The sequence below is a fragment of the Panthera tigris genome, chromosome X (genome assembly GCF_018350195.1).
Source record: "Panthera tigris isolate Pti1 chromosome X, P.tigris_Pti1_mat1.1, whole genome shotgun sequence".
Lineage (NCBI taxonomy): Eukaryota > Metazoa > Chordata > Mammalia > Carnivora > Felidae > Panthera > Panthera tigris.
The window spans coordinates 75222953-75249138 of record NC_056677.1 but is presented as its reverse complement, the minus strand read 5'-3'; positions in this window follow the sequence as shown (position 1 = coordinate 75249138).

The window sequence follows — 26186 nt, the reverse complement described above, 5'->3', positions numbered from 1 at the left end:
GATGGGAGAGGGAGAATGTGCTGGCCAGCGCCTTTGTTCCCAGCTGAGCTGAGATCTGTCTTCCAAGGCTCAACACCTCTCCCTCCTGGTGTCCTCTCACCCTCCCGTTCTCCAAGCAGAGCTGTTGACTTATAACATTCCAGATGTCAAATCCCGCTGGCTTTCAGAACTCACACAGTCTGGCCCCTCCGCTTTTGCATGCCAGACTGGTGGCTCTGCCTTGCCAGGCAGGCTGCCCCTCCACTGCCCTGGCTCCCTCCCACCAGTCCGTTTAACATGCACCGCCTCTCCATCCTTCCTACCCTCTTCCATGGGCCTCTTGTCTATGCTTGGCTCCGGAGAGTCAGTTCTGAATGTAATATCTTTAAACCACACAATGTAGGGGATACAAGAAATAAAGATATGCATATTTCAAGTAAATCTGTCATTCTTGTGCTATCATGCTCTCTCTCATCAGCTAAATAATACAAGCATACATAAATGCTCCATAATGTTTTAAAATATAAAGCTGACATCTTTAATATACAGTATTTTAAACCTAATCAAACACAATATAATACTTAGCTGTCAGAATAATGAACACTGGAAATGTTAAAAGTCATGAAAACTCTGTCATTTGTTTAATTGCAGTGTCTATTGAGCATATGTACAATTTTGAATCAACAGTTGATTTTTTGAACCTACTTACCTATTCCCTTTCTGCTTCCTAAATGCCCTTTTAATGTTTCAACGTTTGGCAGTTACTACTACTCATCTCTACTAGGAACCACCCAGTGCCCTTAATCAGTCATCAAAAGAAATACCTCACATGATATGCCATAAACCTCTTATCTTGTTTCACCCTCATTTATGGCCCCCTTCATCACTGCTCATTTCTGTGTAATTTTTTTAAACAATTTTAGCCCAGAATTTTTATTAGAAAGACAGGGCAGTTCCCCAGAAAAGTATTATTTCATATTGTAGGAGAATGGCATTGAAGCTTTTTGTGCTGCATCTTGAGAATCCTACACTTTCTTTTTGCTGGGTTGTTTATTATTATTATTTATTGTTATTATTATATTATTATTATTATTTCATTAGAAGCATAACTAACATGCAGTGTTATAATTAGTTGCATGTGTACAATATGATCATTAAACAACCCTGTACTTTAATGTTCATCACAATAAGTGTATTCTTAATTCCCTTTATCTATTTCACCCATCCCCCAACCTACCTCTTCTCTGGCAACCCCCAGTTTGTTTTCTGTACTTAAGAGTGATTTTTTGTTTGTCTCTTGTTTATTTGTTTGGTTTCTTAAATTCCACATGTAGGTTGACTCATATGGTATTTGTCTTTTTCTGTCTCATTTACTTAGCATTATACTCTTTAAGTCCATTCGTGTTGTTGCAAATGACAATAACTTATTCTTCCTTATATCTCATATGTCCCTTATGCATTTGTCTATGGAAGGACACTTGGACTTCTTTTATATCTTGGTTACTGTAAATAATTCTGCAGTAATCATAAGGGTACATATATTTTTATGAACTAGTGTTTTTGTTTTCTTTTGGTTAATACCCAGTAATGGAATTACTGGATTATATTCTATTATTGGAAACTGTATTTTTAATATTTTGAGGAGTGTATATGTTTTCCACAGTGGTTTTACCAACTTACATTCTCACCAACAGTGCACAAGGTCTCCTTTTTCTCCACAACCTGACCAACATTTGTTATTTCTGGTCTTTTTTTATTCTAGCCATTCTGACAGGTATGAGTTGATATTTCATTGTGGTTTAGACTGGCATTTACTTGATGATTAGTGATGTTGAGCATCTTTTCACGTCTGTTGGCCATTTGTGTATCTTCTTGGGTAAAATGACTATTCATTGTGCTCTGTCCATTTTTTTTTAATTTTTTAATGTTTATTTACTTTTTAGAGAGAGACAGAGACAGAGAGACACAGCATGAGCAGAGGAGGGGTAAAGAGAGAGGGAGACACAGAATCCAAAGCAGGCTCCAGGCTCTGAACTGTCAGCACAGAGCCCGATGTGGGGCTCAAACTTATGAACTGTGAGATCATGACCTGAGCTGAAGTTGGATGCTTAACGGACTGAGGCACCCAGGTGCCCCATCCTCTGTCCATTTTTAATCCATTATTATTATTATTATTATTATTTGGTTTGAGTTGTATAAGTTCTTTATATATTTTTATATTAACTTCTTATTGAACATATCATTTACAAATAATTTCTCCCTTTCAGTAGGTTGCCTTTTCGTTTTCTTAATTGTTTATTTCACTGTACAAAAATATTTATTTTGGTGTAATCACAATAGTTTAATTTTGCTTTCTTTCCATTGCCTGAGGAGACATACCAAGAAAAATGTCACTATAGTTGATGTCAGAAAAATTATTTCCTGTTTTCTCATCTAGGATTTTTATGGTTTCGGGATTCACATTTAGTTCTTTAATCCATTTTGAGTTAATTTTTGTGTATGTTGAAAAAAAGTGGTCCAGTTTCATTCTTTTGCAAGTACCTATCATTTTTCCAGCACCATTTGTTGAAGAGACTGTCTTTTCCCCATTGTATATTCTTGCCTCTTTTGTCATAGCTTAATGGATGGAATAATCGTGGGTTTATTTCTGGAGTCTCTATTCTGTTCCATTGATCCATTCTTCTATTTTTTTTTGTGCCAGTGCCATACTATTTTAATTTCTACAGCTTTGCAGTATATCTTCAAATCTTCGATTGTGATACCTCCAGGTTTATTTTTCTGTCTCAATATACCATTGGCTATCTGGGGTGTTTTGTGGTTCCATACAAATGTTAGTACTATTTGTTCTACTTCTGTGAGAAATGCTGTTGGTATCTTGATAGTGATTGCGTTAAATCTGTAGATTTCTTTGGGTAGTATGACCATCTTAACAATATTCTTTTTTCTAATGCATGAGCATAGAATATCTTCCCATTTTTTGTGTTATCTTCAATTTTTTTATCAATGTTTTATAGTTTTTTTTTTTTTTTAGTACAGGCCTTTCACCTCCTCAGTTAAGTTTGCTCCTTGATATTTTATTTTTGTGTGTAATTGTAAATGAGATAGTTTTCTTAATTTTTCTTTCTGCTACTTAATTACTCGTAGACAGAAATGCAACAGGTTTCTTTATATTGATTTTTATGCTGCGAATTTACTGAATTTTTCAGTTCTAGGAGGTTTTTGGTGGAATTGTAAAGGTTTCCTACATATAGTATCACATCATCTGCATATAGTTAATGTTTTATACTTTTTTAACCAGTTTGGATGACTTTTTTTTTCTTGTTTGATTACTGTGGGTAGGACTTCACTTCTAGTACCACGTTAAATAAAAGTGGTGGGGATGGACATCTTTCTTTCGTTCCTGATTTTAGAGAAAAATTCTCAGTTTTTCAGCATTAAGTATGACGTTCACTGTGTTTGTCATATATGACCTTTATTATTTTTAGGTATGTTCACTCTTAATATACTTTGTTAAGAGATTTTATTGTAAATGGGTGTTTTGCTTTGTCAAAAACTTTTTTTCTGCATCTGTTGAGATAATCATAAGGTTTTAATTATTTCTCTTGTTAATGTGATGTAGCATGTTGATTAATTTGTAAATATTGAACAACCCTTGCATTCCTGGAATAAATCTTACTTGAATGTGGTGAATGATTTTTCTTATATTGGATTTGCTTTGCTAATATTTTGTCAAGCATATTTGAATCTATGGTCTTCAAAGATATTGGCCTATACTTTTCTTTTTATGTAGCATCTTTATCTGGTTTTGTTATCAGAGTAATGCTGACCTCATAGAATGAATTTTGGAGATTTCCTTCCTCTTCATTTTTTGGAATAGTTTGGGAAGAATAGGTAGTAATTATTTTTTTTTAATGTTTGCTAGAATTTACCTGTGAAGTTATCTTATCTTGGACTTCAGTTTGTTGGGAGATTCTTGATTAGTAATTCAATTTCACTGCTAGTGATCTATTTGTTTAAATTTTCTTTCTTCTTGGTTCAAGTTTAGAAAGTAATATGTTTTTAGGAATTCCTCCATTTCTTCCGGGTTGTCTAACTTGTTGATGTGTGATTGTTTTTACATATTTTTTTATTTCTGTGATGTGTTGTTATATTTTCTCCTTCATTTATAATTTTATTTATTTGAGTGTGGTCAATCCCCCCCTTTTTTTTGGTGAGTCCAAATAAAGGTTTATAACTTTTGTTTATAAAAATACAGCTGTAGGTTTTATTTTTTTATTTCTTTTTTTTTTAAGTTTTTGCCCTTTATGTCATTTACTTTTACTTTCACCTTTATTATTTCCTTCCTTCTACTGGCCATTCCATTCTGCATGCAAAGTTTCTGGTAAAAAAATCCACTGACAACCTTAAGGGATTTCCCATGTATATAACTGTCTTCTTTTCTTTTACTGCTTTTAATTTTTTTATCACTACTTTTTGCCATTTTAATTACTATGTGTATTGGTGTGAACATCCTTGGGTTTATTTTTCAGGAAATTTCTGTGCTTCCTAGATATGGATATCTGTTTCCTATCCCAGATTAGGTAATTTTTCAGGTATTATATCTTCAAATAAGTTTTCTGTCTTTTTTCTTTCTTTCTTTCTTTCTTTCTTTCTTTCTTTCTTTTCTTTTCTTTTCTTCTTCTTCTTCTTCTTCTTCTTCTTCTTCTTCTTCTTCTTTGATCCATATAATGAGAATGTATTACATTTGATGGAGTCACTGAGCTCTCTCAGTCTATTCTCAATTTGCATGTATTTTTCTCTCATTTTCTCATGTTGATTAATTTCCATTATTCTGTCTTACACGTCATTAATCCATTCCTCTGCTTTCTCTAGCATTCTATTTATTCCATCAAGTGTGTCTTTAATTTTATTTATGTGTTCTTCATCTCTGATTGTTTTTTTCTTATATCTCTTTGTTAAGGGTATCACTGATATCCTCCAATATTTTCTCAAAGCCTGTGAATATCTTTATTATCTTTACTTTAAATTATTTATCAGGCATATAGCTTATATCTATTTCATGGAGATCTTGCTGTAGTTTTGCCCTATTCTTTCATTTGAGGAATATTTCTCTGTTTCCTCATTTTGTCTAACTCCTTGTGTCTGTTTCTCTGTGTTAGGAAATTTAGCTACATCTCCTCTTGAATGTAATGGTCTTATGAAAAGATGTCCTATAATGCTCTGCAGTGCTGTGTCCCATTACTCAGGGCCTGACACCTCAAGGGGTTTCTACTATGTGTGTTGTGTGTGCTCTGCTGCTGAGTTCTTGCAACTTTTTCTTTCAGTTCACTTATCTGCCAAGGATTTCTTTGACTGTTATGGGCAATTCTGGGTACACAGCAGGGATGGGGTACATTTAAAAAAAGTTGCAGGCTGGTCTGCTTTATGGAGTGAGATCTGTTGCCACCATTGCCATAACTGAGATCCCCAAAAATGCACAGGTTAGGAAACAAGGTGTTGGCTGGGTTTGTGCTGGTCTTCTTGGGGAGGGGACCCCCAGCATCAGGTCTGAGGCAAGTGTGGCTGGTAAGGACAGATCCACTGAAGCCCAGGGTGGTGTTGCTTGGTGTAAAAAGTTTAGGTAGTGAGGGCACCATGCTTGTACCCCCAGGGGGCTGTGTCTTTAAGTTGGGAGGATGGGGATGGGAAATGGTACTTCCTCCTCCTTTGTTCCTGGAGGGGTCTCCCCATGATCTATGCCTCTCCAGACCATGTTCTGAGTTGAGTAAATAATTCTCACTTTTGTATACCTCAACTATTTTTAAAAATGCTGTTTATATGATGTATCTTCCCAGGCTGTTTGAGGTGCTGTCTCTTTAATGGCAGTGGCTCAGCTTCCTAATGCACGCAGGACTTTCCCACAGCTAAGCCTGCTGATTTTTAAAATTCTATTCTTTCAGTCACACTGATTGTAAAAACTCATGAAATACCACCTATCTCACTTTCAAAGCTCAATGTTATTAGGATTTGTCTTCTCTATGGGCTTCCCAATGTGATAGTATTTTTCTTACCCTTCTCCACAACCTCCAGTCCCTGTTGACTCCAAAAGGCCATAGTCTTTGCCCTTCTTGCCTTCTTCGATGTGGCCTCTTCTCTACCTTTACTTTTGCAGTTTGTTCTGCCAGTCTTCGGGTCATTCTCTGGGTTACTTATGCTGATGTAATTGTTATCTAGTTGTATCCATGGAGTGAGATGAACTTAAGGTCTTCCCAGTCTCTCCTTATTTTCTGTTCCTTACAAGCAAATCTGGTAAAAACTGCTAATTAATAGATACTGTAAGTAATATAAAAACTAATAACAACCAGTTACTTATCATTTATTATGAATCATTTTTGGATACATAGTATGCAAATATACTTCCCATATATTATTAGTTGCCACTCATAACCCACAGCAATACTTCCATTTTAAAGAGAGGTTAGGAGGGAACCTCAGGGGCTCAGTTGGTTAAGCATCCACCTCTTGATTTCAGCTCAGGTCATAATCTCATGGTTCATGGGTTTGAGACCTGCATCAGACTCTGCACTGTCAGTGATTTTTCTCACTCTCCTCTCTCTCTCTGCCCCTCACTCACACATTCTCTCTTTTTCAAAAAATAAAAATAAAAATAAACACTTAAAAAAACAAAATAGAAGAAGTTAGATTTGTCTTCTTTATGTAACTTATCAGCTATGCATCTTACTAGTAAACTACAAAAAACTATTATTAATATAAGAATTCCTTACTTCTCACAGTTCTGATATATTCAAATTTTGTTACCATGATGTCTGTCTATGTAGTTTTATGGAGATATAATTCACATGCAATAACATTAATCAATTTAATGTGTACAATTCCATTTTAAAGTATATTCACCCAGTTGTACAACTATCACCAAAATCTAATTTTGGAATATCTTCATCATCCTAAAATGAAACTCTGTATTCATTAGCATTTACTCCTTTACCTCAAACCTCTTCACCCTAATTAATCACTGATTTATTTCCTGTCTCTGTAGATTTGTGTAATCTGGAAATTTCACATAAATGAAATCATAGAATGTTTGGTCATTTATGACTGGATTAATTTACTTCACATGACGTTTTTCTTTATTCATGTTTTATCACATATTAGAGTTTATTACTTTTGTTGCCAAATAATGTTACATTTCATAGAGATACCTCATTTTTTAATTTCCATTCATCAGTTGGTGGACTGGTTGTTTCAACATTTAAAAATTATAAATAATGCTACTTGAACATTATTGTGTAAGTTTTTGTGTTTTACTATGGTATACAGCTATGAGTAATTGAATACTGTACAAACTTGGCAGCTAGTGTCTTAGTCCAAATACTACTGTATGTGGTGATTATTTATGAATAACACAAGCACATCATGATGAGTGACCAATCGCATCACTTTTTTCAAAGTCTGTCAGTAATTTCTTGCTGCCACATTTTCATAGTGCATTGATGCACATAGTGCATAGTGCATTGATGCATAGAAGCAAACTATATAGTTGTGTTAGCTCCTGTGTCTCAAATATAAACCCTTATGACATTCTCCAAAAATAAGTAATCAAAAGAAGGAATTGGCCAATAAAGATGAAAGGGCAGCAAAGAAACCAAAAGTGAAATTATTGATATAAATGAGGAAAGTAATTTTAACACAAGGATAGAGATGACCCCAAAGAAATTATACCATCCCAACCTTTACATTAAATGAATTTTCAGAGATATTTTATGACATTGAAAGCACAAAGATTAAATTTTGAAGCTGATACAAACTTAGAGGTAGACAATTCACCAAAGCATAGAAAAGATGCTCACTCTGTATTATTAGCTATACAATCAGGAGTCAAACACAATTGAAAACACTCAATAAAATTTTTATATAGATAAAAAGTACTTTGATTCTAAATGTTTTAAAACAACAGTTAAATAAATACTAGTTTTACTATTTTTATTTATTTATAAAATGTAAAATAGAGGGGAATGGAGTTTTTATGTTTTTAAAATGAAATTTATTGTCAAATTGGTTTCCATACAACACCCAGTGCTCATCCCAACAGGTGCCCTCCTCAATGCCCACCACCCACCCTCCCCTCCCTCCCACTCCCCATCAACCCTCAGTTTATTTTGTTTTTAAGAGTCTCTTATGGTTTGGCTTCTCCCTCTCTAACTTTTTTTTTTCCTTCCCCTCCCCCACGGTCTTCTGTTAAGTTTCTCAGGGTCCACATAAGAGTGAAAACATATGGTATCTGTCTTTCTCTCTATGGGTTATTTAACTTAGTATAAGACTGTCCAGTTCCATCCATGCTGCTTCAATGTCACTCCTCATCAGGGAAATACAAATCAAAACCACACTGAGATACCACCTCACGCCAGTCAGAGTGGCTAAAATGAACAAATCAGGAGACTATAGATGCTAGAGAGGATGTGGAGAAACAGGAACCCTCTTGCACTGTTGGTGGGAATGCAAACTGGTGCAGCCACTCTGGAAAACAGTGTGGAGGTTCCTCAAAAAATTAATAATAGATCTACCCTATGACCCAGCAATAGCACTGCAAGGAATTTACCCAAGGGATACAGGAGTGTTGATGCATAGGGGCCCTTGTACTCCAATGTTTATAGCAGCACTTTTAACAATAGCTAAGTTATGGAAAGGGAGTTTTTATGTTTTTACAAAACATGTAAGAGGTCATTTATTGTAACTTTTTCCATTAGCATAGTTTCTTTTCATGGCTTCAGCTTTCATAGTCATTTTTAGGGATTCACGCTACCATATAAAGTGAGGACTGCCTGAATATTAAAATACCTATTATTTCCCACCTAATATGTCCAGTGCACATTTATAAACTTTTAAAGGCACAAAATAACTCAAGTTTATTTTTTTAATGTTAAACATTTTATTTTGGAATAAATTTAGATACACAAAAGATTGCAAAGATAGACTTCCTATATATTTTTTATCCATTTCCCATAATGTTAATATCATACATAACTGTGATGCACTTTTCAAAACTAAAATATTAACATTAGTGCCAGACTGTTAACTAAACTAGACTTTACTTTCAATGTTTTTTTTTTGTACTGATATATTTTTTTTCCACCAATAACCTCATAACTTCAGGTCAGTGATCAACAGCTTACATTCTAAGTAAGCCCTCCATAAAATTAGCACTCATTTCTTTGTTACTCATTTCCTTCTTTCATTTATTTAGGAAACATTTTAAATATCTATAATGCCAGGATGCATTGCTAAAGAAGATGTATTAGCTCTCATGCAGTCTATATTTATTTAAACATAAAGGTGGATTTAGATCATTTCTTTTCTCATTATAAGAATGGGCAATAATGTCTATAAAGAGAAAAATAGTTCCTTTAGACTAATATCATGTAAAAGATTCTACACTTTATTTTTTATGGTTAATAACATCATTGACCATGATCATCTCATCTCTTATTCTAACTACCTTAAAAAATACTTTTGTGAATTATCAAATAATCCCAAACTTCTTAAGCATTTCTATATCGTTTACCTCCCAAATCTGTCTTTTTTTAATTCCATCATATATCTTACCTCTGAAGCTAAATTTTGTGGAATATATGATGTAAAATTCCACATATGCTCTGCTGTGTTTGGACCCAATCACAAGTCGAAACATTTGTTGAAGAAAAGATAGCCCAAATCTGACATTTAACTTCCACTCATAAATTATTAAGAGATAACTTATATCTTGCCTAAACTCAAAGATACTATAAGCCTCTGAAACTTTAGGGATTTTTTATGGCTGGATCTATCGTTATCAATTGAAAGCAGTATGGTAAGGGCTTCTCGTTTTCTTTTTTTAATATTATTTAAGTATAATTGACAGACAATGTTATATTACTTCCAGGTGTATAGTATACTGATTTGACAATTCAATACATCACTCAGTGCTAACCAAATAAGAGTAGTCACCATTTATTACCACATAACATTATTACAATATTATTGACTATATTCCTATTGCTGTACTGTTCATCCCTGTGACTAATTTATAACTAGAAATTTATGCTTTCTAATATCCTTTATCTATTTCACCCATCTCTCCATCCACCTTCCTTCTGGCACCGACCAGTTTGTTCTCTGTATTTAAAAGTCTGTTTTGTTTGTTTCTTTATCGTCATACATATGTACTATATAACAAAACATTATATATACCTAACGTCATATATATGTGTGTGTGTGTGTGTGTGTGTGTATTAGATTCCACGTGTAAGGGAAATCATACTGTATTTGTATTTCTCTGTATGACTTATTTTACTTAGCATAATACTCACTAGGTCTATAAGGACTTTTTGATTTATGTCTGTGAAGAGAAACATGATTCACTGCTAAGACATTTTGTTATGCAAGATATCTTCTTAATTTCTGTCCTTATGAAAATAAAACCTTAAATTCTGCTTTGGTTTTCAATGCATTTGATAACCGAGTAAAATCAGATTGTTTAAACTTCAATTGGAAAATATTGGAAGGCAGTTACTAAAATTTGCCTTTATAAAAGGCAGTTAAGGGGTGCTTGGGTGGCTCATTTGGTTAAGCATCCAGTTCTTGATTTTGGCTCAGGTCATGATCTCACAGTTTGTGAGTTCGAGCCCCCTGTCTGGCTTCATGCTGACAGTGTGAAGAACATTTGGCATTCTCTCTCCTCTCTCTCTGCCCCTCCCACATGCACATACATTCTCTCTCTCCCTCAAAATAAATGAGTAAACTTTTTAAAAAAGATAGTTAATAATTTATATTAGTCAAGCAATTTGATATATGAGTAAAGAGCATGTCCTTAAAAGGGTTGACATTATGTCAAGACAGTTATACAAATGCTCTGACTTGAGGATTTCTAAGAACTTAGTCCCAAATAAATACAATTCTCCACATAATCCAATATTTTAGCTTGATATAGATTAAGGGGCAACAATGATCTTAAACATAGGATATTATGGTGGGCAATATTTGGCAGCCATGTTAATTGTTGCATTGACTATGTGATTAGAGAAGAAAGACATGCAAATAAAGGAGAGGGCAAAAATGGAATGAATGAGAAATATCCTCAGGAGAAATTTTGAATCATATCAAGTCAGAAGTTATTGTGTATGTCAAATTACCTCATTTTTTACATAGTGGAATTAAGCTTTGGGGAAGTGATGTTAATTACTGTAAGATGAAATAAGATCTGGGAAAAGAATAAAGGCCTCAGACATACAATTCAGTGAAATTTTGTAACATCACACCATTATTTCAATTTTTTCAGAAAGTTGTCATCATGGCACAACAAAATTCATGGTGAACCAATGAGAAAATAATGAATCAGAAAACATTAAATTATTTAGTTATTTGGGTTCGTTACTATACTAATATTTTTTCAAACTTAAAGTTTATTTATTTTTAATTATTTAAATTTAAATCCAAATTATTTAACATATAATGTAATAATGGTTTAAGGAATAGAAATTAGTGATTTATCACTTACAGATAACACTCAGTGCTCACATTAATAAGTGCAATCCTTAATGCCTATCACACATTTTAACCTATCCCCCCACCCAACACTCCTCCCGCAACCCTCACTTTGTTCTCTGTATTTAAGAGTCTCGTACAGTTTGTCTCTCTTTCTCTCTGTTTTTATCTTATTTTTCTTTCCCTTCCTCTATGTTCATTTCACATATGAGTGAAATTATATGATATTTGTCTTTCTCTGACTGGCATATTTCACTTATCACAATACATTCTAGTTCCATCCATGTTGTTGCAAACGGCAAGATTTCATTATTTTTTGGTGGCTAATATTCCATTGTATTTATATATACCACATCTTCTTTACGCATTCATCAGTAGACGGACTTTTGGGCTCTTTCCATAATTTGGCTATGGTTAATAGTGCTGCTATGTGCCCATTTGAATCAGCACTTTTCTATCATTTGGATAAATACTTGGCATTGTAATTGCTGGGTCGTAGGGTACTTTTATTGTTAATTTTTGGGGGAAACTCCAATCTGTTCTTCAGGGTGGTTGAACTGAACCAGTTAGCATTCCCACCCACCATGCAAAAGTGCTTCCCTTTCTTGTCATTTGCCAGCCTCTGTTATTTCCTGAGTTATTTGTTTTAGCCATTCTGACAGGAGTGAGGTGATATCTCTTTGGGGTTTTGATCTGTATTTCCTTGATGATGAATGATGTTGAGCATCAGTTCATATGTCAGCCATCTGGATGTCTTCTTTGGAAAAGCATCTATTCATGTCTTCTGCCCATTTCATCACTTGATTATTTGTTTTTGGATGTTGAGTTTTGTAAGTTCTATATAGTTTTAGATACTAACCCTTTATTGGATATGTCATTTTCAAATATCTTCTCCCATTTTGTCAGTTGCATTTTAGTTTGATTGATATTCTCCTTTTTCTGATTTTACTTTTATTGTATTTTATTTATTTTTATTTAATTTATTTTTTAAATTTACATTCAAGTTAGTTATCATATAGTGCAACAATGATTTCAGGAGTAGGTTCCTTAATGCCCTTTACCGTTTAGCCCATACCCCTCCCACAACTTCTCCAGTAACCCTCTGTTTGTTCTCCATATTTAAAAGTCTCTTATGTTTTGTCCCCCTCCTTGTTTTTATATTATTTTTGCTTCCTTTCCATTATGTTCATCTGTTTTGTATCTTAAAGTCCTCATATGAGTGAAGTAATGTGATATTTGTCTTTCTCTGATTGACTAATTTCACTTAGCATAATATCCTCTAGTTCCATCCACCTAGTTGCAAATGGCAAGATTTAATTCTTTATGATTGCTGAGTAATGCTCCATTGTGTGCGTTTGTGTGTGTGTGTGTGTGTGTGTGTGTGTGTGTGTATCACATCTTCTTTATCCACTCATCCATTGATGGACATTTGGGCTCTTTCCATACTTTGGTTATTGTCAATAGTGCTGCTATAAACATTGGGGAGCATTTGCGCCTTTGAAACAGCATACCTGATCCTTTGAATAAATACCTAGTAGTGCAATTGCTGGATTGTAGGGTAGTTCTATTTTTAATTTTTTGAGGAACCTCTATACTGTTTTCCAGAGTGGATGCAAGGGTTTGCATTCCCACTAGCAGTGCAAAAGAGAGCCTCATTCTCCACATCCTCGCTAACATCTGTTGTTGCCTCAGTTGCTAATGTTAGCCATTCTGACAGGTGTGAGGTGGTATCTCATTGTAGTTTTGATTTGTATTTCCCTGATGATGAATGATGTGGAGCAGTGTTTCATGTGTCAGTTGGCCATTTGGTGTCATCTTGGGAGAAGTGTCTATTAATGACTTTTGCTCATTTCTTCACTGGATTATTTGTTTTTTGGGTGTTGAGTTTGATAAGTTCTTTATAGATTTTGGATACTAACCCTTTATCTAACATGTCATTTGCAAATATCTTCTCCCATTCTGTCGGTTGCATTTTAGTTGTGCTGATTGTTTCCTTCACTGTGCAGAAGCTTTTTATTTTGATGAGGTCCCAATAATTCATTTTTGCTTTTGTTTCCCTTGCCTCCAGATATGTGTTGAGTAAGAAATGCTGCATCCAAGGTCAAAGAGGTTTTTGCCTGCTTTCTCCCTGAGGATTTTGATGGCTTCTCATCTTACATTTAGGTCTTTCATCCATGATGAGTTTATTTTTGTGTATGGTGTAAGAAAATGGTCCAGGTTCAATTTTCTGCAGTTGCTGTCCAGTTTTCCCAGCACCACTTGCTGAAGAGTGTCTTTATTCCATTAGATATTCTTTCATGCTTTGTCAAAGATTAATTGGCCATACGTTTGTGGGTCCATTTCTGGGTTCTCTATTCTGTTCCATTGATCTGGGTGTTCTTGTGTCAATACCATACTGTCTTGATGATTACAGCTTTGTAATACCACTTGAAGTCCTGGATTGTGATGTCTCCTGCTTTGATTTTCTTTTTCAAGATTGCTTTGGCTATTTGGGGACTTTTGTGTTTCCATACAAATTTTAGGATTGTTTGCTCTAACTCTGTGAAGAATGCTGGTGTCATTTTGATAGGGATTGCATTGAATGTGCAGGTTTCTTTGGGTAGTATAGCCATTTTAACAATATTTGTTCTTCCTCTCCAGGAACATGGAATATTTTTCAGTTGTGTGTGTGTGTGTTTGTGTGTGTGTGTGTGTGTGTGTGTGTCTTTTTCAATTTCTTTTATAAGCTTTCTATAGTTTAAGGTGTATAGATTTTCACCTCTTTGGTTAGATTTATTCCTAGGTATTTTATAGTTTTGGTGCAATTGTAAATGGGATCAATTCCTTGATTTCTCTTTTTGTTGCTTCATTATTGGTGTATAGGAATGCAACCGGTTTCTGTGCATTGGTTTTCTATACTGAAACTTTGCTGAATTCATGGATCAGTTCTAGCAGATTTTTGGTCGAATCTTTTCAGTTTTCCATAGACACTATCATGTCATCTGTGAAGAGTGAAAGTTTGATCTCCTCCTGGCCGATTTGGATGCCTTTTATTCCTTACTGTTGTCTGATTGCTGAGGCTTAAGACTTCCAATAATATATTGAACAACAGTGGCGAGAGTGGCCATCCCTGTCTTGTTCCTGACATAAGGGGGAAAGCTCTCATTTTTCTCCATTCAGGATGATATTGGCATTGGGTCTTTCATATATGGCTTTTTTGATCTCAAGGTATGATCCTTCTATCCCGACTTTCTTCAGTTTTTTTTTTTAAGAAAGTTGGTGTATTTTGTCAGACACTTTATCTGCATCTATTGAGAGAATCATGTGGTTCTCGTCCTTTCTTTTATTGATGTGATGAATCACATTGGTTGTTTTGCAGTTATTGAACTAGTCCTGTATCCCAGGTATAAAGCCCACTTGGTGATGGTAAATATTCTTTTTTTTTTAATTTTTTTAAACATTTATTTATTTTTGAGACAGAGAGAGACAGAGCATGAACAGGGGAGGGGCAGAGAGAGAGGGAGACACAGAATCTGAAATGGGCTCCAGGCTCTGAGCTGTCAGCACAGAGCCCGACGCGGGCTCGAACTCATGGACCGTGAGATCATGACCTGAGCCGAAGTCGGACGGTTAACCGACCAAGCCACCCAGGCGCCCCAACCTTAAACTGAACCACCCAGGTGCTCCTAAAGCCCAGTATGTGATCTATTTTGGAGAATATTCCATGTGCACTGGAGAATAATGTATATTCTGCTTCCTTAGGATGTAATGTTCTGAATATATCTGTTAAGTCCTTTTGGTCCAGTGTGTTATTCAAAGCCATTGTTTCCTTGTTGATTTTCTGTTTAGATTATCTGTCCATTGCTGTAAGTTGGGTGTTGAAGTCCCCTACTCTTATGGTATTATTATCAATGAGTTTCTTCATGTTTGTGATTAATTGATTTATATATTTGGGTACTCTCATATTGGGGGCATAAATATTTACTATTATTAGATCTTCTTGTTGGATAGTCCTCTTTATTATATAGTGTCCTTATTCATCTCTTGTTACCATCTTTATTTTAAAGTCTAGATTGTCTGATATGAGTATGGCTACTCTGGTTTTCTTTTGTCAACCATTAGCATGATAGATGGTTTTCCATCCCTTTACTTTCAATCTGAAGGTGTCTTTAGGTCTAATGTGGGTCTCTTGTAAACAGCGCATAGATGGACCTTGTTTTCCTGTCCATTCAGTAACCCTATGTCTTTTGATTGGAGCATTTAGTCCATTGACGTTTGATTGAGTACTGAAAGGTATGAATTTATTGCCATTATGTTTCCTGTAAAGTTGGAGTTTCTGGTGGTGTTTTCTGGTCCTTTCTAATCTTTGTTGCTTTTGGTCTTTTTTTTTCTGTGTTTTCTCCCCTAAAAGAGTTCCCCTTAAAATTTTTTTGCAGGACTGGTTTAGTGGTCGCAAACTCCTTTAATTTTTGTTTGTAAAACTTTTAATCTCCCCTTTTGTTTTGAATGACAGCCTTGCTGGGTAATGAATTCTTGGCTGTCTGTTCTTCCAATCCAGCATATTGAATATATCCTGCCACTCCTTTCTGGCCTGCCAAGTTTTTGTGGATAGGTTGCTGCAAACCTTATCTGTCTTCCCTTGTAGTTTAAGGACTTTTTTCCCCCTTGCTGCTTTCATGATTCTTTCCTTGACTATTTTGTGAATTTGAGTATGATATGCCTTGTTGATAGTTGGCTTTTGTTGAATCTAATGGGAGTCCTCTGTGCTTCCTGTATTTTGATGTGTGTGTCTTTCCCCAGGTTCGGAAAGTTTTCTGCTATGATTTGCTCACATAACCCTTCTACCCCCTTTTCTCTCTCTTCCTATTCTGGGACCCCTAGGATTTTGATGTTGTTCTTTTTTAATGAGTCAATGATTTCTCTATTTTTTAAATCTTGCTCTTTTGCCTTTGTCTCCTGCTTTTTTCTGCTTCATTATGCTCTGTAAGTTTGTCTTCTATATTGCTGCTTCCCTGCTCTGCCTCCTCCATCCTTACCACTGTGGCATCTATTCAAGATTGCAGCTCAGTTATAGCACTTTTTATTTAATCCTGACTTTTACTTCTTTTATATCAGCATAAAGGGATTCTAATCTATTTTTGAGCCCAGCTAGTATACTTATTATCATGATTCTAAATTCTGGTTCAGACATCTTGCTTGTATTTGTGTTGAGGAAGTCCCTGGCTGTTGTTTCTTCCTGTTTATTCTTTTGGGGTGAATTCCTTCCTTTCATCATTTTGAAGGAAGAAAAGGAATTAGTAAGGTAAAAAAATTAAAATTAAAAGCAACACACACACAATCAAATAAATGATGTTATATCCTAGGTGCGTTTTGGTCTGGTTGTGAAAAGAGCTTGATAGATTAGAGAAAAAAGGGAAGAAAAAAAAACAAGGGAAAACAATAAAAAAAGAAAAAGAAAAAAAAGGAAAAGCTTTGAAATTTTGAAAAAATGAATACAAGGAAATAGAATAAAATGAAATGATGGAAGTAAAATAGAAGTTGAAAAATTTACAAAAAAGTAAAAAGTATAGTAGAAAAAATAAAGAAAATATTTGTAATAAAAATTGAAAATAAAATATTATTTTTTCTCTTTCTGTATTCAAGAAAAAGAAAAAAAATATTGAATAGATGGACCAGAAAACAGACTGAAATACAATTCAAATTACATACCTTTCCCCTGGAAGTCAAACTATGAAGCACCTTATAGTCCGTAAACTAAGCAGGTGGAGAGACTTGTGTTCCTGAAGAGGAGGTTTGGGCAGGGCTTAGTGTAATGGCTCCCTTCTCCACTAGATGGCACTGCTTAGCTTATGGGGTGTATTGTTGTGGCGCTTGTAGTTGTGTATGAGCATATGTGGAAGGGGTGAAAATATCATCACCTATCTACCCAGTCTCTAGTATTGGAACTCTGTTTTGTCCCTGACCAGTAATCATGCACCTGTCCTTTGTCTCCAGCTTCTGCCCACTCCCTGCTTTTACACTATGACCAAGCCATCAGGTTGCCAGGCAGCACCTCCCTCCTGAGTTTTCCTTAGATGCAGTTGTGTTTCCCAATCCCTCATTTCTGAGGAACTGGGGCTTTGACATGCTCAGATCCTCTGGGGGAGGGTCTCACCAAGCAATGGCCAGGTGCTGGCTGCACCAAGGAATATTTGTGGGACCATGCTGTTGCCAATGCCCAGAGACTGCAACTGGGTGCCAGCCCACCCCAGAAAAATTTCACGTGATCATGTAGCAGCAGTGTTTCAGGGATTATGGAAAATCACAACACACATATGGCACCAGGCTTCACCCTTACAGTCCTTGTTCCAGATCCAGTGAATGTGGTTGCTCTCTGAGGTCTGCTGGGTCCAGGTGGCCACACAGCCCCTACCAAATATCCTTCCTGTAGGGGAATCGCCTCTCCCCTTTTGGCCTGATAATTTCTACCTCACTCTGCTCCTGTGGATTCACCTTTCCAACCAGAGCACCACCAGGTATTGAGCTGCAGAGTTTCAGACTCTGTGCTCCCACTGTTTATAGAGTCTTAATGGAATTTAAACACTCTCATTTCTTTCTTCCTTTTTTAGTTCAGTCCCTGCAGCACTTTCCACTTTTCCACTTTCTCTCCAGCTGATTTTGGGTGGGGGTGCTTTTCCCATACTCTCCCCCCCATCTCCATCCTCTCTCCTCAAGCAAAAACATCTCCCTGCCCTCCACGGCTTCTCTCTCCCCCAGTTCACCTCTCCGCACTGTGTACCTGCTGAGTTCTGTGGTTCAGGTTGTGCAGTTTGTTGTGTTAATCCTCAAATCAGTTTTCTAGGTGTGCAGGATGGTTTAGTGTTGATATGGCTGTATTTCATGGATGCGAGACAAAAAAAAAAAAAAAAAAAAAACCTTCCATGCTGTTCCCTTTGATATTCTCCTGTGATGCGCATAAGCTCTTTATCTTGATGAGGTCCCAATAGTTAGTTCATTTATGCTTTTATTTCCCTTGTCTCTGTAGACATGCTTAGTATGAAGTTGCTGTGGCCAAGGTCAAAGAGGATGTTCTCTGTTTTCTCCGCTAGGATTTTGATGGTTTCCTGTCTTACATTTAGGTCTTTCATTCATTTTGAGTTTATTTTTGTTTATGGTGTAAGAAAGTAGTCCAGGTTCATTATTCTGCATGTCGCTGTCCAGTTTTCCCTACACCATTTGCTGAAGAGACTGTCTTTTTTTCCATTGGATATTCTTTCCTGCTTTGTCAAAGATTGGGTGGCCATGCATCTGTAGGTCCACTTCTGGGCTGTCTATTCTGTTCCACTGATATTTGTGTCTGTTTTTGTGTCAATGCCATACTATCTTGATGATTATAGCTTTGTAATACAGCTTAAAGTCCGGATTGTGGTGCCTCCAGCTTAGGTTTCCCATAATCCTCAACTGATTTGAGGATTAATTAATTAATTAATTTTCAACATTACTTTGGGTATTAAGGATCTTTCCTTATTCCATAAAAAATTTAGAATTGTTTGTTGTAGGTCTGTGAATAATACTGGTGTTATTTTGAAAGGGATTGCATTGAATGTGTAGATTGCTTGTGGTAGTATAGACATTTTAACAATATTTGTTCTCCCAATTCATGAGTATGAAACGTTTTCCATTTATTTGTGTCTTCTTCAATTTCTTTCGTAAGATTTCTATATTTTTTAGTGTACAGATCTTTTACCTCCTTGGTTAGGTTCATTCCTGGGTATTTTAAGCTTTTTGGTGCAATTGTAAATGGGATCAATTCCTTGATTTCTCTTTCTGGTACTTCATGATTGGTGTACAGAAATGCAACTGATTTATGTAAGTTGATTTTATATCCTGCTACTTTGCTGAATTCATACGTCAGCTATAGCAGTTTTTGGTGGAATCTTTCAGGTTTTCCATGTAAAGTATCATGTTGTCTGTGAAGAGTGAAAATTTGATTTATTCCTTGCCAATTTGGATGACTTTGCTTTTGTTGTTGTTGTTGTTGTTATATATTTGCTGAGACTAAGATTTCTAGTACTATATTCAACAACAATGGTGAGTGTAGCTTTTCTTGTTGTGTTCCTTACCCTAGGGGAAAAGCTCTCAGGTTTTCCCCATTGAGGATGATATTAGCTGTGGGTCATTCATATATGGCCTTTATGATGTTAAGGTATGTTCCTTCTAGCACTACTTACTCGAGGGTTTTTCATCAAGAATGGATGCTACATTTTGTCAAATGCTTTTTCTGCATCTATTGAAAGGATCATATGGTTCTTATCCTTTCTTTTATACCAACGTGTTATATCACGTTGATTGATTTGTGAATTTTGAATCAGCCCTGCAGCCCAGGAATCATCCCGCTTGATCACGGTGAACAATTATTTTAATTTACCGTTTAATTTTATTTTCTAGCATCTTGTTCGGTTCTTGGTTTGCTTCTCTCTCTTTTCTCCCCATTGTCTTTTGTTTTGTTTCTTAAATTCCACATCTGAGTGAAATCATATGGTATTTGTCTTGCTCTGACTGACTTATTTCACTTAGCATAATACTCTCTTGCTCCAAATAAATCATTGCAAATGGCAAGATTTCATTGTTTTTTTATGGCTGAGTCATATTCCATTGTATATGCATACCACTTCTTCTTTATCTGTTCATCTATTTATGAATACTTGAACTGTTTCCATATTTGACTCTTATAGATAATGCTGTTGTGAAAATTGATGGATGGGAATAAATTTGAATTAGTGTCTTTTGATTTTTTGTGTGTAAATATCTAGTAGTAATGTCTTTGCATGTCTTTGTTTCTTCTTCAGTTACTTTAATCAGAGTTTTGGAGTTTTCAGAGTACTGGTATTATACCCCTTTGGTTAGGTTTATTGTTATGTTATTGTTTTTAGTGCAATTGTAAAGGGGATGGAGTCCTTCATTTCTGCTTCTCATGCCTCATTATTGGTGTATAGAAATGCATCAGATTTCTGTATGCTGACTTTGTAACTTCTGAGTTTACTGAATTCCTTCATCAGGCCTAGCAGTTTATGAGTAGAATCTTCCAGGTTTTCTATACACAGTATCATGTCATCTTCAAATAGTAAAAGTTTTACTATTTCTTTGTTGATTTGGATGCCATGGACATCTTAGGTGTGCGATTGCTGTGGCTGGAACTTCTAGTACTACACTGAATAAAAGTGGTGATTTTGGACATCCTTGTATTGTTCCAGACAAGAGAGGAAAAGGTCTCAGTATTTCCCCATTGAGGATAACACTATTCCTTGGGTTTTTCATATACACCCTTTATTATGTTGATGTACGTTCACTCTAAACCTACTTTGCTGAGGATTTGCATCATGAATTGATTATGTACTTTGTCAAATGTTTGGTTTTTTTTCTCTGAATCTAACTAGATCATCAAATGTTTCTTATCCTTTGTTTTATTAATGTAGTGTATCACGTTGATTGATTTGTGGATATTGAACCATCCTTTTAGCCCAGGAAAAAATCTCACTTCTTCTTGGAGAATTATTTTTTAAATTAATTTTTGCACTTGGTTTTCTATTTGGAATAGTTTTAGTACAGTAGGTATTAATTATTAAAGTGATTGTTGGAATTTGCCTATGAAACCGTCTGGTCCTAGACTTTTGTTTGTTGGAGGACTTTTATTACTGGTTCAATTTCTTTGCTGGTTATTGGTCTCTTCAAGTTTCCTATTTTTTTCTGTTTCAGTTTTGGTAGTTTCTATGTTTCCAGGAATCTTTCCATTTCTTCCGGTATGTCCAATTTGTTGGCATATAGTTTTTCATACTATTCTTTTATAATATATATATTTTTTATTTCTGTGGTGTTGGTTGTTATTTCTCTTTGTGATTTTATATATTTGGGTCCTTTCTCTTTTATTTTTGATAAGTTTTGCTAGAGATTTATAAATTTTATTAATTTTCTCAATGGACCATCTTCTGGTTTCATTGATATGTTCTTTTGTTTGTCTTTGTTTTTGTTTTTTAATTTTTTTAATGTTTATTTATTCTTGAGAGATAGGGAGAGACAGAGCATGAGTAGGGGAGGGGTAGAGAGAGAGGGAGACACAGAATCTGAAGCAGGCTCCAGGCTCTGAGCTGTCAGCACAGAGCCCGACGCGGGGCTCGAACCCACAGACCGTGAGATCATGACCTGAGCTGAAGTCGGATGCTTAACCGACTGAGCCACCCAGGCGCCCCCTTTTGTTTTTGTTTCTAAATAATTTATTTGACCTCTTATCTTTATTATATTTTTCCTTTCTGCTGTCTTTGGGTTGTGTTTTTTGTTCTTTTTCTGGCTCCTTTAGTAGTAATATTAGGTTGTTTATTTGATACTTTTCTTGCTTTTTGAGTTAGGTCTGCATTAGCATATACTTCCCTCTTAGGACAACTTTTGCTGTCTCCCAGAAGTTTTGGACCATTGTGTTTTAATTTTCATTTGTTTCCATGTATTTACTTTATTACTTCTTTGATTTCCTGGTTGCCACATTCCGTGTGTGTGTGTGTGTGTGTGTGTGTGTGTGTGTGGTTGACTTCTAGCTTCACAGTGTTGTAGTCAGAAAAGATGCAGGGTAAGACTTCAATATTTTTGTATTTGTTAAGGTTTGTTTTGTGACCTAATATGTGATTTATTCTGCAGATGGATATTCTGCTGTTCTAGGATGGAATGTTGTGAATATATCTGTTAAGTCCATATGGTCCAGTGTGTCATTCAAAGCCATTTTCTTCTTTATTTTCTGTTTAGATGAACTTTCCACTGATGTTCATGGGGTGTTAATGTCCCCTACTATTATTTTATTATTATTGACTCGTTTCTTTATGTTTATTATTAATTGTATTATATATTTAGTTTCTTCCATGTTGGGTTCACAAATATTTACAATTGTTATATTTTTTTTGTTGGTTTGTCTTCTTTATGACTATATAATTCCCTTCCTTGTATCTTGTTTCACTCTTAATTTTAAAGTATAGATTTTGCAATATAAGTATTTCTAGGCTTGCTGTACTTTGACATCCATTTGCATGGTAAATATTTCTCTATCCCCTAGCTTTTCAAATATGCAGGTGTCTTTAGGTCTAACATGAGTCTCCTGTAGGTAACATATAGAAGGATATTGTTTTTTAATCCACTCTGAGGCCCTATGACTTTGGATTGGACTGTTTAATGCATTTACAGTCACAGTCATTATTGATAGATATGTATTTATTGTCACTTTATTACTTGTTTTGTCATTGTTTCTGGAGATTTTCTCTGATCCTTTATTTTTATTTCAAGTTTTTATTTAAATTTCAGTTAGTTAACATATAGTGTAACATTAATTTTAGTAGTAGAATTTTGTTTGATTCATCACTTCATACAACACCCAGTGTTCATTATAACAAGTGCCCTCCTTAATACCCTTCCCCTGCCCACCTCCCTTCCAGTTACCCCCAGTTTTTTTATGTACAGTGTAGTGTCTGTTTTATGGTTTCTATCCATCCTCCCCCAACTATGTTCACGTGTTTCACTTCTTAAATCCCACATATGAGCTAATTCATGGTATTTATCTTTCTTTCATGGATTTATTTCACTTAGCATAATGCACTCTAGCTCCATCCATGTTGTTGCAAATGGCAAGATTTCATTCTTCTTGGTGGCTAAGTAACCAACTATACTTTACTCATTTATCAGTCAATGGATATTTGGGCTCTTTTCATTATTTGGCTATTATTGATAATGCTGCTATAAACATCAGGGCATGTGTGTCCTTTCAAATTAGTATTTTTGTATCCTTTGGGTAAATACGTAGCAGTGCAGTTGCTGGATCATAGGATAGTTCTATTTTTTTTTAACTTTTTGAAGAACCTCCATACTGTTTTCCCCAGTGGCTGCACCAATTTGCACTCCCAGAAACAATGTAAGAGGATTCCCCTTTCCCTACATCCTCACTAATACCTGTTGTTTCCTGTGTAATCCTTTCTTGTCTTTCTGTCTTTTATGTAATCTGGATTTTCTTTATTGATATATTCAATTTCTTTCTTTTTATTCTTTGAATGTTTATTAGTGTTTTTGATATATTATTATCATTAGATTTTTATATAAACTCTTTTCCACATAGGTGTCTATTTTAAGTTGATAGTCATTTAAGTTTGTGCCCATTCTTTTCTCCTCTCCTCCCCATGTTTTGTGGATATATTATATTTTGTATCCTTTTCTAATGAGTTCCTTTGCTGGTTTTTTATAGAAAAAAATCATTTTCTGTAATCATTGCTTTTTTTCCCCTGCCTTTATACTTTCATATTGGTCTGTCCTCTCCATTCAAAGAATTCCCTTTAATGTTTCTTGTAGGGTTGGTTTAGTAGTCACAAACTCTTTTAGTTTCTCTTTTGATTGGGAAGTCCTTTATCTCTCCTTCTACACTGAATAATACCCTTGCTGGAAAAAGAATTCTTGGCTACAGATTTTTCCCACTCAGCCCTTTAAATATATTTTTATACTCCCTTCTGGTTTGCCATGTGTCTGTTGAAATATCTTCTGCTGCTTTTATGGGTGTTCCCTTGTAAATTATTTTATCTTTCTGCTTTTAAGATTTTTTTCCTTAACACTATATTTTTTCAATTACAGTATGTCTTGATGTTGGCCTGCTTTTTTTTTTTTTTTTTTGAGTTCTCTGTACCTACTGGATCTAGATGTCTTTTTCCCCAGATAACAAAAGTTTCCAGCTATTGTGTCTTCAAATGAATTTAATGTCCCCTTTTCTCTGCTTTCTTTTTATGAGACTCCTATAATATGAATATTATTACATGTGATGGTGTCACTGAGTTCCATAAGTCTATTCTCATTTTGCATAATTATTCTTTCTCTCTTTTGTTCAGCTTCATTTTTTCCATTACTTTGTCTTCTAGGTCATAATTGATTCCTCTGCTTTTTGCAACCTGCTGCTCATTGCATGGAATGTGTTTCTAATCTTGTTTATTGCACTCTTTATCTCTGATTGATTCTTTTTTAACTCTTTGATCTCTAAGGTAAGGGTCTCCCTGATGTCTTCTATTTTTTTTTCTCAAGCTCAGTGAGTATCCTTATGATCATTGCTTTAAGTTATCTATCAGGCACGTTAGTCTTATATGCTTTGCTTAGATCTCTGGCTATGGCCTTATCTTATTCTTTCATTTGGGATAACTTTCTCCATCTTGGCATTTTGGCTAAGCCTCTGTCTTCTTCTTTGTTTTGGAAAAACTAGTTATGTCTCCTTGTGAAAGTAATGGTCTTATGGAAAAAAAAGATCCTGTAGGCACTTCAGGGAATGCCTCTAGTGTGTGTTGTGTGTGTTCTGCCACTGTGTTCTAGTTGCTCTATCCTTTCAGCCTATCATCTGAAGAGGTTCTCCTTGTCTGCTGTGGCAAATGTTTGTTCTGTGGTCTGAATGTGGTGAGTTTTAATTAGTTGTGCTAATTACTATAATTAATTAGCTGTAATACTTGACACCAATTCCACTGTAAGTGAGGTTTTTCAAAACTCTGGTTGGACATGATGTAAGAAAGGGAGTTTGCTCATCTTCTGGGGGAGGGTCTTCCTGTGCTGAGACTGAGGGAAGCTTGGCTGAGAAGGGCATTTCCACTGGAACACAGGGGTGTAGGGCTTAGTGTATGCAAATAGGTAGCCAGTGTCTGTGCTGTACTACTTCTTCTAATAGGCTGCTCTGTGTTTATGCTGATCAGTGAGAGAAGGAAATGGCAATGGTTAGGTCTTTTATTCCTGCAGTGTTGTCTTTGTGAATGTTGCCTTTTAAGGACACTGGAGAAGAGCAAGTAATCTTCCTACTCTGTGCCTCAGGTGCTCTTCAGATCACTATTTCATGCTGTCTGCCCTTCAGGTTGTTTGACTGCCTTCTGTCCCAGATTGATGAAGCCAAGCCAGCTGACCTTTACAACTCCAGGCTTTAATCCATGATGGTTGCAAGAACTCACAAAATTCAGCCCTTCTTGCTTTTCAAGCCAACAGCCATGTGGAAACATTCTCTTTGTTCATTCCCATGTGCTCCTCTCTCTTACCCTTCTTCACAACCATGGCTCACTCTACTCCACAGCAGCCAAGATCTGTTTCTCTCCTAAACCACATCTCTGCACTTTCTATCTTTTTTGATGTGGCCTCTTCTTTAGTTGTGGAGTTTTTCTGTCAGTGTTCAATTTGATTTCTGGGGTATCTAGAATTATTTGATAGGTATGTAGTTATGTTCATGGGATAAGATGAGCCTACAGTCCTCATACTCTGTTTCCATCTTCCTCTCTCCATGATTTTTTTTAACAGTAGATTCAGCTGTTTCCATCTTCCTCTCTCCATGATTTTTTTTTTTAACCGGTGCATCTGAAAATAATATTACCAATATGGAAGATAGGTATGAATAGTTAGAACAGAAGGATAAAGGGATGAAAAACAACATAGTTCCAAGAAACATTAAAAAATATATTAATAAAGGGGCACTTGGGTGGCTCAGTCAGTTAAGCACCTGACTTTGGCTCAGGTCATGATCTCATGGTTTGTGAGTTCAAGTCCTGTGTGAAGCTTAGGGCCTGGAACTTGCTTTGGATTCTGTGTCTCCCTCTCTTTCTGCCCTTCCCCTACTCACACTCTGTCTCTGTCTCTGTCTCTCACTCAAAAATAAATGAGTGTTAAAATTAAAAATAAATAAGTAAAAGTAAAAAACA